The sequence below is a fragment of the Artibeus jamaicensis genome, unplaced genomic scaffold (assembly GCF_021234435.1).
Source record: "Artibeus jamaicensis isolate MK-2021 breed Jamaican fruit bat unplaced genomic scaffold, CSHL_Jam_final contig_464, whole genome shotgun sequence".
Taxonomy (NCBI): domain Eukaryota; kingdom Metazoa; phylum Chordata; class Mammalia; order Chiroptera; family Phyllostomidae; genus Artibeus; species Artibeus jamaicensis.
In genome coordinates, this window is record NW_026521842.1 from 18,240,934 (window position 1) to 18,251,390 (window position 10,457).

Sequence of the window (10,457 nt, forward strand, 5' to 3'; positions counted from 1 at the left end):
CATTTCCAACTCTGTTCCTATGGCCCCAATGCCAGAGTTACACAGATCCTGATGCAGAGTCACCCTGTTGGTTTCTGCCCATAGTGCAAGGTCTGGTCTACACAGTAGCCACCAGCTGCGTGTGGCTATTTAAACTGACATTTAATTAAAATTTCAGTTTCTCAGTCACACTAGCTGTGTTTCAAGTTCTCTATAGCCACGAGTGGCTAGGGGCTACCACATTGGACAGCCAATGGCCACGAGTGGTGAGTGGCTACCACACTGGACAGCACAGAGACAGTACATTCTCACCACTGCAGAAAGTTTTGTTGGACAGTGCACCCAGGGCCTCAGATGTTTCAGAGTCCTGATCCTTTCACTGAATGCATTCAACTATTCCTCTTAGCTCTTCCCTGCCAGCCGCAAGTCGGATGGGCACAGAGAAGTAGGAAGACCGCCTTTCTTTGAATCTGATGGATGAGTTTAAATCTGATGGCAACTTGGGAGCTGAGGGACCCTGGGAAGCTTCCCCCTCCTTATCTGTAAAATGGGAATAATCTTATCAACCTAAGTGGCTTGAGGGGAGGATTAAAGGAGCACGTGGAAGTACCTGGCAGAGAGAAGCAATCCATACTGGTGGTTAGGTTTTGTTACTAATAAACTGTCGAATAGCACAGGGTGGAGGCCTGATTCCAGATGAGGTTTTTACAAGCAACGTGGCTGGGATTGGACACTGAGTGCGGTGACAGAAATGGCATGAGGAGTGTAGATCTGTCCGTAGGCCTCTTGGGGATATTTCTATTTTGGGGTGCTATTTTCTTACCATATTGACTTTAAATCAAATATTAAGAGCTTTCTTATTATTTTACAGTTTGTTTGTTTGTTTGTTTGTTTGTTTGTTTGTTTTGAAGTATACCTCTGCCTCAGGACTCAAAAGCTACCACTGGAAATTCCCGTCAATAAGTCACTTGTATAGGAGCCAAGCGGAAGTGCACTGCTAGGGGTCAGCTCAAGGTCACATAGGGGCGCCCACAGGAACTTCTTGGTAGGGTCATAAACTGGTCATTAGTGTGATGTTGGCCGGCCAACTCGGTATTCTTTGTTTCCTCTTCCTCCAGTATGCAGCCACCATAATGGCATAATAAACGGGGTTGTCAAAGATCAAATGAGGTTATTGAATCAACATTCATTTCCTTGTGGGTACACCTGTGTCTGGCACCCAGGGGGCCTGGTGCTGCATGAATCCTTAGTAGATGCTTGGCAGACATGTTGACTGGGTGGCTGATTATGTACAGATCCTGTTTAGAACTACGTTCGTTATGCACTTTGCAAAAGTGGGACAGGATTATTAATAGTGCCGAAGAGAAGAGAGTCTGAAATAGAGACTCTGTTTTATTTCCATCTTTGTTCTACTCTGAAGTCTGAAGTTTATTTTTCTTGGGTAAATCTGGCCCAGAGTCAGTATCAAGGAACTTTTTTTGGTCAATCCCCCTTCCTCAGGGCCCCTCAGAGCACCTTGCACATGCCAGGCTCCGTGCTGAGGGTACGTCACCAACCTCAGGGAAACGGGTGAAACTAGAGAGGAGCGCTGGCAAACTCAGGTGCCGTCCCTTCTGGGTAGCGTCTGCCTCCCTGCCTCCCCGCCTCCCCGCCTCCCCGCCTCCCCCTCTGCAAGACTGATTGTCCTCCAGATCTCCACCACTCGCTATCAGCCTGGGCCAGACGGCTTGTTGAGTATCCACCAGCCTTCCGGCCTATAGGGTACCCATCCTTATGTCCTCACAGCTCTAAGAACATCCAAAGGGCTTAGGATCTGTTGCTTCCCATGGGGCCTCCACCCTCCTGCCTGTCCTCACAGCCTCCTGATTTGTATTTTCCTTTTTCCCATCCTGGATCTACTCCAGTGGAGACACTCTGGATCTTCGGGGGCCTCGCTTTACCCTTGTGGCATCCAGTGGAGTTTCCCTCCCACTCCTGCCTCAGTTCCCCAGGCAGGACACATTCTCTGGGAGACATGGGGCAGCTGGGCGCCTTCCTTCTCTCCTGGACTAAATCCAGCCACTGACTCCCCACATGGAGTCTTTGAACCTTCCACCTGGAGGAGACCCTCTCAGCATGCAGAGCTCCTGCCCATGCTGCCCCCTCCCCCACACAGCCTCCCTCTTTGGAATAGGAGACATCCTCCCTCATCAGTTCCAGCCTTGACTGTAGGCCATGTCCAGGGTGTCCTTGAGGCTCACTTTTTACTCCTCCTAGACTGAGAGTTGAAATCAAAGATCCAAAGCCAGAGGTCCTGATTCGGGCCCTTATAAAGCCCCACTATCTGATGATGGGGGGCAGGGGTACCACGAGGGGTACCACCCCCTCACCAGTTGAGGCCCAGGCTTCTCTTACACACCTCTCTGTGAGGTTTCTGCATCTTTTATTAGGGACTGTTTCCCTGAGAATGTTCTTTTGGTTTACAATAGAGTCAGCTGGACCACGGCTTCGAGGAACACAGCATTTACTGAGCATCCGGATGCCCAGCACGGCACTGAAACAGTCTGTCTGGGGGCTCTCAGTTCTCTCCACCGGCTGGTGCTGGGGTTGTGATTACCCCCACTTTGCAGATGAGAGGACTGGACTCAGCTGTGACGTTACTTCATCTGGGTTACAGTCACGTCAGGCCCCAATGACTTCGAAAATGACTGCAAAGCCCCCTGAAGAGTGTGTGAAATTAACCATCATAACTAAAATCTTATAAACTAGGGAGGGACTATAGATATGTATAATGGTTACCAAAACTGTTCCTTTCCAGGAAAAGCCGACACTTGAAGCTAAATGGGGCTTTTGAGATTCTCACTTTAACTTCCTCAGTTTAAAGGAGGAACCAGTGCAGCCCAATTGAGGCTTTCCCAGCTCCACCACCCTCTTTGTGGCAGGTACACCCATGCATACCCATGCACACCCATGCATACCCATGCACACCCATGCACACCCATGGGAGGCAGAGATTTATCTTCTGCTCCAGGAGGACAAAAACGAGAAGACTGCAACAGAAAGCTGTTTTCAGTCATCTGGGATCTGTATGGCTAAGCAGAAAGTTCCAGCTCCCCAAACTCTAGCATGATAGATCTCCACAGAGACCCTCCGTAGGAGGCGGGAGGCCTCAAGACCATTGCTCCCCTCACCAGAGGCCTCAAGAAGATGGGGCCCATGCTTTTGTGATAACAGCAAAATGCACATTGCCCCCCTTTGACTGCTGTCTTATCCTCTTCCTCCAACACACTCTTCCAGCCCCTTTTCAGGGGGTTTATCCCTCTCTCCTGCCCAAGTACCTGACCCAGGTCATGGCTCAAATGAGGACCAGGCCCAGCATCTGTGGCTGTCCTGGTTCTGGGTCAGGCCTCTGCAGTATTGGAATAAACCTCTTCTCTTGCCCAGAGTAAGTTGTACCTCCGGCTGAGGGTTTCTGTTATAGAGGGGCAATACTGAGGAATTTGTGATCTTACAGTTTGGGACCTCGGAAGTCTAAAGTCAATTTCATCGAGCTAAAAGCAAAGTGGCACCCAGCTGGCATCCCTTCTGGAAGCTCTGAGGGAGAGTCTGTTTCCCTGCTTTTTTGTACCTTCCAGGGGCTGCCTGTATTCCTTGGTTTGTGGCTGCTTCCTCCACCTTTAAAGCACATTCTTTCTATTGCCATCACTTTTTTCCACCTTTGGTGTTCTTATCTCTCTCTTCTAAGAACCCTTGTAATTCCATCGAGCTCACCTGGACAATCCAGGATAATCTCCCCAGCTCAAGATCCTTAATTTAATCACATCTGCAGAGTTCCTTTTACCCTATAAAGTAACATAGTCACAGGTTTCAGGGATTAGGGCATGGACATCTCTCGGGGGCCACTAGCCAGCCTACAGTAGGTAGGTCACTTAACCTCTGAGCCTTGCATTCATCAAATGGGGACTGAATGCCTACCCGTGAGACTTGTCTGTGGGTCAAAGTCAATAGTCATGGGGTCATGGAGTGTCCATGGCCCAGGAATGGAGGCTGAGCTCAGGTCTCATTCCCTGGCCCAGCAGAAGAGTGGCGCCTGAGAGGGGGCAGTCAAGGGGGCAGGGTTTGGGCTTGGTTGTTCTACCTGATGCGGCTTCTCTGGGGAGCTGGGGGAGTTGGTTCGCACTAACACGGCCAAGTTTGTCACAAGTTTACAAAGCCCAGTACTGGATACAGAGGATACAAATGCCCAGTGGAGTGGACTAAAGCCCAGGAGGTCCATCTAAGGCTCCTCCCCTCCCTCATGCCCACCTCCATGAAGTCACCAAGTCCCGTCAATTTCCTTTCTAAATGCCTTTTAAGCCCCCTCCCTCCAGTCCACCGCCACAGCCAAGTGGAGTGCTGTCTGTGCTCTTCTGGCCCTTTGACGCGGCCTCCTCTTGGCCCCGCTGCCCCTGGCCTCCCCATCCCTCACCACACACGCATCTCCCTGAACTGTCGTCTCAAAGCACAAACCTGACCACGTCCCTCCCTTTGTGGTTCCCCTCATCCTTCGGTGGAAGCCCAAGCTCTTTACCCTGAGATATGCAGTTCCTACCTGCCTCCCCACTCGCCCCAGGATGTCACAGCCACAGCAAGCAGGTGGCAGATGTGTGAGGGCAGAGCTGATAAGGGTGAAGCAGATGAGGGATAGAGAGTGGGTGGGGTACTGGGCAGATAGTGTTGCAGGCCAGGCCTGACCCTGAAACCCCATGTATGGGGGCAGTAGGCTCTGATATGCTGGCAGGTGCAGGCTGTGAGCTACATCAGCCCCTCGTTAGGCTGGGTGGGTCAGTGGGTTTGGCATGGTAAGGCCCAGCCATGGAGCCGTTAGCCTGGTCCTAACTCAAATGGGAAATGGCTTCCGAGTGCTGAGTATTATTTTGAGGTCCTAAAGGACAGTGAGGAAGTATTTTCTCTGCAAATGGTTTTGGCCAAATGCCAGGGATAGGGAATGCCCACTGGGACCCTGCAAGGGTAAAGGCTGTGGCTTGCTGGGGGAGTGATTTTGCATCAGCTAAATATATGTAAAGTGGTTCCAGCACCCCCACCATAAAGCTTAATTAGCGCTTGCAAAGTGCCCTGAGGCCTTGGCTGAGAGGCCCTGCATGAATGCAGAATATCCTTATTAATCACTGCCACAGTGGCAAGTGGGGTGGCCTGTGGGGCAGTTGCCTCCGTGCACCGAACAATGTAGGCAGTCGAGCAGTTAAATCACAATTTTGAAGAGCGGTCCTGATCAAAAGCAGCTTGGCTGGAGGGGGCAGGCATGTCTAGGAGCCACTTAACTTGCCTGGCCATTATCTCTATGCATTAAGCAGAAGTGATAAAACCTCTCACCCCGCTGGGCAGAGATAATGGGAGGGCAGTCGGGTAAGCATCCCTTTTAGTTCTAGTAACCAGGCTGTTCAGCCTTGCCAGGGTTAGCCAGGGGGAGGAGTGTACAGGCTCCTTGATCAGGCTGGGTGTCTTTGGGAAAGTTCCTCAGTCTCTCTGAGTCTCGGTTTCCTCATCTGTAAGTTTGCTGCCTTTATTGTAATTGTCATTCTACTCATTTTAGGAATAAGTAAGGCTGTGTGCTTCATTACTGTCACCAACGCCATTATTACACAAGGTAAAGGTACCAGCCAGTGCTCGGAAACTGGCCCCTGAGGCGTCTGGTCTATGTCAGGCAGGGGGAGGGGTCCTTGGGCTTCTTTGACCCTCTATCGTCCATAGAAAGGAAAGAAACTTCTTGTTATTGAGATGAAGGTCATGTACGTAGGTTTTCTCACTCATCAAAACTCTGAAGGTGCAAGGAAATGTGTAGGTAACAGATTTTTAAGGAGGACAGTCATTAGATGCTAAAAGAGGCTAAAAAATGCAGGTCCACCCTCCCTCCTTCCTGAGGCTATGTGTTGAGGGGGACATTGCCCCCACATGGGGTAGGCAAGGGGCTACCTGTGGGTGATAGACCAGAAAGTCCCTGGTCCCCCAGATATCGATGGCCCCTCTTGCACTGGCTGATCCCCTAAAGGAAGCAAGCCTGACCTGGAGCAGCCTCTAGAGGCTGGTTCGTATGCTCAGTCCATGTCTCAGAACTTCAGCCAGTCCCTGCAGGGACCCCCTGGCTCAAGGTCCATCAGCCCTGAGCTTCTCCATCTCATTAATGTCTATGGCAACACCGAGGCAACTTCCTCTATGATGCACTGGGTCCCTCCTAAACCAGCCCAGGGGTGCGGCCTGGCATCCCTCACACCTCCAGGACTGAATGACCCAGCCAGATACGTGCTCTGTCCCCGGCCTCCGCCTATTTCCTCCCCCCTCCCCCTCCTCCTAAGGCCCACTCTGACACCTGGGGCCACTCTGGGACCAGCTTTGCCCTCCTGACACCCACTCGTCCTCCTGCCCTGAGCCCTTCCTCGGCACCCTCCCTCACCGTCCCCATCCTGCCAAGGAGGATGCACACAGGGGCCTGGCTCAGGGGTGGCTCCCTGCTCCAGACTCATTTCCGAAGAGACAAGGCGCTCCAGCTTTGCACCCATCTTTGGGTGAACTCCAGACTAAAGTTCAGGCCCATGTGGCACTTACACGGGGGAGAGACAGGTGCTGGTTAAATTTTGGAATGAACTAAAGACTTTCCTCAGTCACCTCCCCTTGGAAACGGGCTTTCTGTTCCAGTTAGGCTCCCAACTGGCTTACGAGGCACCGCACGGCGCCTGGGGTGGCAGCGTGGGGCCCTTCCAAGCTGCCTGGAGGGGGTGTGATGCCAACATGGATGTTATCCTTCGCCTTCCTCACTGGCCTTTTTGGGAACATGTTCCTATCAGGAAAGGGAGTCTCTCACCCCAGGAAAGATCTCAGCTTTTAAAAATTTAGTGCAATGCTTTTTATATCAGACTGTTATATTTAAAGTATTCAAAGGCCTAGATTTACATCATCTTGGTTAAATTACTCATCACCAATCTCTCATCTACAACCTTTTTTTTTTCATTTTATACAGGCTCAGTTTACATAGAGAGCTTTATTTTTAGTTTTTCTCCAGCCAAGTTGGTGCTCATTTATGCTGTGGGTGTCTTAACTATGTACCCACCTGCCTGGATTAACAACAGGCGAACATCTCCACTGTCTCTTCTGCTGGTCCACGCAGTCAGCTGAGAACCGTGGGTGCCTGGGTGGGCATGTTTCTCCCACGAGAAAGCAAAACTCAACAGGCCAGCAATGCATCTCGACCGACAGCCAGCATAGGACCGGAAGGGAGGGAGGAGGCTGACCCATTGCAAGGGTAGGTTCTTCAGAGCAACACGACTTTATAAGAAACTGTCAGTGAAGTCCACCGTTTAGTGAGCACTTGATATGTACCAGGCATGTGCCTATTGTATGTACCTTCCAAATAATCTGTGGTGCAGGTATGAGACTTACTCCTCGGCTGAGGAAACTATGGTCTTGAGAAACTGTGACTTGGCAAATGTCCCAGAACTGTTAACCAGCATCTAGACCTGTCTGACAAGACACCTCTACAGCTATATGTACATGTCTATTTATATGCCCCCTCATTCTAAACAGACTTTGAGGCAGTTCAGAGGAAGCTGCGTGGTGTAGCAAAGCAACACACACAACAATCGTGAGGAGGGTATGTTAAGGGCACTCAGAAGGCACCAGGATGCCTTATAACACGTGGGCCTTGGACTGGGCTCCGAGCTTCCTAGTAGCCAAGGCAAAGAAAGTCCAATCTTTTCCCCAATTGTTGGTGTTGATAAAATAAACACAGATCAAACACAGACCAAAGACCCAAGGAAGCACAATTCTTCCTAAGTTCAAGTGCAGAAACAAACACCTCCCACGTGACTGCTTAGGGAGGCCTGAGCATAACGACAGAACAATTGCAGCATGTCAGCAACCCCAGCACAGCACAGCCAGGGTGGCCCTGCCAGGGGCACAGGGCTGTGGGTCGGCCCAGCCTCCCACTCAGCTAAGGTCTGGCAACTGTCTTAGACTGGCTTCCCGAGCGGCAGGCAGATTTAATGGTAACGAAGAAGACAGTATCGGGAAGAGGGAGAAACTGACCCAGACTGTGTTTGTACCTGAGGCTTCAGTGGTCTACAGGGATCTCAGGAGCCGAGATGGCCCCTCAGAGCTGTCCCAAATGGAGGCTAAGACACCTGGTCTCAGTACTCCCTACCCCCTCATCAGCCAGACATTAGCCACAGGCCAACCTCTGGGAGGGGACTTAACTTGAGTGAGGCAGTTCTCCTCTGCTGAGGGCAGTTCCCAGGGTGGGATGCAGTTGTGAGATAGCATCTGGGGGGTGGATATGCCGGCCCTAAATCGGAGTCTGGGCAGAAACCACAGCAGCCATTAGGAAGAGGCTTTGGACACAGCGCGTGTGTGTGAGTGCCCCAGAAACCCCTGGGGAACCTCCCAGACATGGAGCTTTTGTGGGCCTGTGGCGTCCTCCAAGGACACAGTCCTTGCACCTGATTGGGCGCAACAGGCCCTGGGACCAACCTAGGTGCCCCTGGAACATAGCATTGCCTGCACTCGGACAGGCCAGGTGTGCAGAGCCCGAAGCCCCAAAGTTCTGCTCTTTTGAGCACGGGCCGTAATAACTTCAGCCCAGAGACTTAAACACCCACCTAAGGCACACCTGCCTACACACACACAGAAGGAAAGGTCCATCAAGCGCCTGGCTTTAGCAATATTATTGCTTCCTGGTGAACCTGCCAAGATAAACTGTTTGCTAAGCACACACGGAGGAGGCAGAATGAGGGACAAGCTAGGTGGTGCCCTTCAGAGGAGACCGACCAGGAGTAGGAGACGACAATGGGTTTAGACTTACACTTTGCAGTTTGTCCGTGACAAGCTGGATGAGGTCAGGAGGGACTGGGGCAAACCCTGCTGTAGCGGTTGCAGTGACTGGAGGGAAGAGGGGACTGGAGTGTAGGCCTGGGACAGCTCAGGGTCTGAGGCCCCAGGGAGGGGGAAAGGAAGGGGAAGGGGAGGGGCTAGCAGGAGACAGGGGCAGAAGCACGGAGCAGAGGCAGGGGCCGGCTCTGAGCTGTGCCCCAGGGGAGTTTTTGCTCACAGCAGGGTACCCTCCCTGACCTGAGCCCAGCAGGAAGCAACTGGCACCTGCCTGATCACCGGGCACTGCTGCCACAGCAACCTTGTTACTTTTCTCAGTAGGGGGCTGGTCTGGGAGCCACAGGCAGGGCAGAGGCCCCAGCTCCATTCAGAACCCACTTGGTTCTGCCTGCCTTGCCCAGCTGCCTTTGCTGCGCAGATGTTGTCAGTTTGAATCTCATGCAATGAACTCTTTAAATAGCCACCCTAATGGCTAATCAATCATTTCAGAGCTTTAACACTAAATCAGGCTGTTGGACACATGTTGGGGCAAAGCTGTTGTATCTGAGCCAAAAGTTCCCCTTTCTCTCTTTGCAAAGCGGAGTATGTCACATTAATTATCTAATGGCCTAAGACAGATCTTTGTGACCTAAAAAAAAAAAAAAAAGAAAGAAAGAAGAAGAAAAAGCTGAAGAGGTAGACTCTCCAAGAGTCTACATGCTACGTATGTAATTTACAGATCTTTCAAGTTAGGCTCTACATTTGGAGAGAATAAGCAGGTGTGTCTAACCTCTCGGCGTCTCTGGGCCACACTGGAAGAAGAGTTGTCTTGGCCACATATTAAATACATTGCGACACGTAAGCACAAAACAATCTCATCATGTTTTCAGTAAATTCACGATTTTGTGTCGGCCGGCATTCGTAGCCGTCCTGGGCCATATGAGGCCCACGGGCCATGGGTCGGACACCCCTCAAAAAGGACAGTAAAACAGGACTTCATGCTGATGTTTAAAATAAATGCTGTGAATACTTTTTAAAGTCAAGATTAAAATAACATAAACACAGTATCTGTGGTTACACTTTTCAGGTTACCTAAATTTAAGAGGCCCCAGCAAGGAGAAAATTTAAGAGGCAAGATAGTTTCTCCATAGGCAGGTTTCCCAGAAACCCCCAAGAGGCCCACCTCGGAACCTCCCACCGAGGAGGACAAACCACCTGCACACCTACAGAGGGGGCCAAAACTACAGCCTGCACCCCAGCATTGCCGACCTGGCCGAATCCCTCTCAGTCGCTCACAGGTTAACCCAGCTGTAAGCCCAGCCGCGAAGGCAGTCCTCCCCGCTGCCCAACCCCGAAAACGTTCATCTCACGGTCCCCCGACTCCAACTCTCTTGCTCACCTCTTCGCTGGCTCCTTAGGCTTCTCTCTGGACGTTTTCTCAAATTCTGGAATGTCGGCGACTCCTGGAGCTTCTTCCCGGCCTTCTTTGGGTCCCACCCTGCACTCTCCCTGTGGGATCTTGTCCACGTGTGCTGGCCCCGCCCACTTTTCTATTTTGGCTTGATTCCCTTCCTAACTGTGCACTTCCATGCCCCGTGCTCTCACGGACAGGTCCACCTCCGTTGCTACCTGCCCAACTCTGA

At 51.5% G+C, this 10,457-nt stretch overlaps 1 protein-coding gene across 2 annotated transcripts in view; it reads left to right on the forward strand.

Annotated features, from left to right (window-relative positions):
• SMPD3 (sphingomyelin phosphodiesterase 3) overlaps positions 1 to 10,457 on the forward strand; it is a 75,938-nt gene that overhangs the window by 19,343 nt on the left and 46,138 nt on the right. The gene's annotated exons all lie outside the window — the stretch shown is intronic.